Source organism: Atta colombica, unplaced genomic scaffold (assembly GCF_001594045.1).
Source record: "Atta colombica isolate Treedump-2 unplaced genomic scaffold, Acol1.0 scaffold164, whole genome shotgun sequence".
Lineage (NCBI taxonomy): Eukaryota > Metazoa > Arthropoda > Insecta > Hymenoptera > Formicidae > Atta > Atta colombica.
Genome location: NW_017259255.1, coordinates 1615930 through 1619710, shown reverse-complemented (window position 1 = coordinate 1619710; position 3781 = coordinate 1615930).

Genomic DNA, 3781 nt, shown 5'->3' with positions numbered 1-3781 from the left:
AAAAAGATTATTAAAAATATTTAGAAAAAATGTTAGATTCTTTAAAAAAAAAGCATCATATTGTTAATAATATCTGTGTGCGAAAGCTGAAAACTTGATAATTTACTTTTAAAAATTAGGGACACACACACACATACACGTACACATACACGCACACATACAAACACACACGCGCGCGCACGCACACACACGCACACACATATATATATACACACAGGGTCACGAGTGGAAAAGTATAATTCATCAAACGTAGAATTATAAAAATATTGAATATTTTTACTTATCGAACGTTTAACAACGCATTCTAATGAAAATATTTCGATTTTTCTCAGGAGCGTTATTCGCACGCGTCGCGCCGTAGCGGCGACGGCAGCGCGCAAAAAAATATCAATATCAATTTCAATTGCGGCGAAACTCGATCATCTCCGCCGAAGGAATACTTGCGCATTTCGGCTGCCGCCCGCAACGAGCCTCCACATCCATTTCGCGGGTATGGAAAAAGCTGTGGGTACATCGGGGTTATTGACCCGTTGCCTTCTATCGAAGGCTCTATCGGCTCTATCGGCATCCTCTATCGTACTACCGGACGATTCAAATCGACGCGGCCGGATTTATGAGTCGCAGGCTATACTCGACGCGTTAAAAGCGAGCGCTTTCACGCCCAAGGACATTTAACGTTAAATCCGCACGCGATCGCGAAAACAATTCTGGCATGACACGAAAATATTTTTTCGCATTGCACGAACAAAAAATGCGAATATTGCTCCTGCAAAATGCAATCGTTTCACCTTTCCTTCTCTCGGAAAAGAGGATCTACGGTAGAGAAGATGCATTTAGTCTTCGACGTCCGAAAATCAAAATCCTGCAAATAGATCATGTAACTTATTTTATTGCTATAATTAGATTGTTATAAATTTAAAAAAATTATTTGTTAATCAAAATAATAATTTATTCTTATCTTTAATTCATTATCGCGTTATAACTGTATAAAAAAGTTGGAATCGTAATTAAAAATTCATTTCAATTCTTATATGGCTTGCAAAATCAGCCTGTCTTGCCGCAGAGAAAGCCCATTCTTATTATTTCTGTATTTGTATGCGCGCATTTAGAAACAAAAAACAGATGAAACTTGGCGCATTACCAGCGACTAGCTCTTTTTTCTCTCTTTTACTCGTCCACCATTTCCTCCCCTTCCTCCTCCACCTTCTCTCTCTCCCCCTATTTTTCCGCATAAATACAATCGGGACGCGATTCTCTTCCAATTATCCTTAAGGATTAATCCGCTTTTCGACGTTAGCCAGTTGTTGGCGATTAAACGCGCCAATGGGACACGATGGAGGGTGGCGCCGTGCGATGAGTGCGAGTGTGACGGCCGACGGCGGTTGCACAAACAACAAGATGGCCGCCGGCGGGGTTCCTCTGACGCCCCCCCCCCCTCACTCTCCCAGGAATGCGCCGCGACGCCAGCCTGGGCTGCGGACGAAAGGGTTGTTTTGCGAAAGGAGAGAACGCCGCGCGTACCTTGTCAATTCTTTCCGAATGTCTGGCCGTTTGAAATATTGGCTGAGCCGCATTGCAAAGCCAACCGCTCCTCCTATCACTAAAGGCTCCTCCGCCCCGGCTCGTCCTTCTATCCTCCTCTTCCTCCTCCTCCTCCTTCTCCTCCTCACTTCTAGCGGTCCCACAGATTCCGTAATTGTTAAAAACAACGTGAATATCTAACCCGAATATTTTCGAGCCGACTCGAAATAGGACATGGCAAACGTCAAAGTTACTTGCTTCGAATTTTTTCGTCTTCATCGCGCAGAGACTTCTGAATTTTTTTTTTGAAAGAATCTTTTTACGTTGAGATATAAAAAATGTATGTGAAAGTGGAGAATGATCAATATCTTTATATTCAAAATTTATACATTGTTATTGAAATTGCAAGTGAAGAATTATTTCTCATATTAGATAACCCTAAACATTTTATTACATTTTTGTATTTTGCATTCAAAATGTTGAAGTTTTGCGTTATTGTATTTTGTATTTAAAGTGTTTAAAATTTCTAAAAATTTCCTTTTCTAGCGCAATAATATTAGGTATGGGAAAAAGTTCGTGTTTTTTTAATGCCATCTAATGGGAAAAACGCCACGAACTTTTTCCCATACCTAATATAATTGGCAATTCAATGCTCGACCAATTGATGAAAAGATTTGTCCAATTAGCGAAGCCATCCACAGTGATAAAGATAAGACATGTCTTGCTCGCGTCGTCGATAAACATCGTAAATTATTAATATAACCCACATGAAAAGAACATGAAAAGAATCATCGTAAAGGTTCTTTGTAAAATGATTTCTTACGATTTCTCAAAATATGATTTCTTAATTTCGAAATTCTTAATTTATTGCCGTTAAAAATAATTTTTCTGACATTTTCTAATTATAATACAAACAGAAAAAGGAGGGATTTATTAATACTGATATTTAAAATCAGTACTTTAGTTTTTGCTGGAAAGAGAGAGAGAGAGAATTTAACTTAAGATAACACAATTATTTATAAATAAATTTTAAGAATTAATTTATGTGATACTCGTTATATTTGCGATTGCGGTTCAAATAAGGAACTTAGATGAAATTTGTTTTGTTGAGAGATAGTTTCTAAATTTTGTTTTTCTGTCGCGGTTCAATATGTAATTCTTAAAAGAAATTTGCATAGCATGTTGTTTTCTATAAAAGTAAAAAATATCTGAAATTGAAATATAAACATTATCAAAATATTGTCTATTCTATAAGATAAATAATACGTATAGAGATAATAATAATTACAATCAAAAAATAACGGAAAAAGTAATAACATTAGATAAAAGTATAGAAAATGTGTGTGCATTTCAGTTTCGTGGCTCGCATTCGTTTGTCCTCCCCATCAAATTCTTTTTTATTATAGTTCGTGAAGTAATCAGCAAATCGGCGAGCAGTGCTGGCAAGCGATCTTGAGAGGTGGCAGGACGAGAAGAGGGCTCGGTAAGACGTCGAATAACTCAATTACTCGTCGGAGGAGTGTCACTTTGCCAGGCCATGCATCCAAGTGCGAGCGGAATTTCGTTAAGATGCTTCTCGTAACCGTCTCCACCGTCGCTTATCCGCCACTTTTCCTGTGACATCTTTTTTCCGAAATATTTGGAGCGAAATGTTTTTGCGATAATATCGTGATACAAACGAACATGGGAGAAAGGTCGGAAAGTATGGCACGTAATCGCGACAAATGCAACCGCAAAGATATCGAGATATTTCGGAAAACATTATGCATATAAAATTTCAATTTGATGTTCTTTAAAATATCAGCAAATGCTATAACGTAAATACTATTTTTTATTATTCAATTATTAACTAAAAGAGTCAGATCAAAGCGTTCAGATGTGAAAAGATCAAGCTGTTATAAATTTATCAAAAAGTTATTTGTATTAATTCTAGAAAAAAAAGTAATTTTTGGATTTCGAGAAAAAAATACACAAGTTTACTATTGACTAATTTTGGATGTAATTTGAAATTGATAAAGTCATACAACTATTCAAACGCTTCTTTCGAATAAGCCCCGAGACTATATAGAACAAATAATTGGATTAAGTAAGGATTCAGATAGCCACAGGCCTGGACGTATAATTAAATATATAATTAGCATGGTGATATATTGATATGATATACTGTATATTTTTAAAAATTATACTCGATTTCACAAGCAGGCTAAAACTTCATTAATATCAAGTAATCATCTCAATAAGAAATCTTTTTGTAAAATAT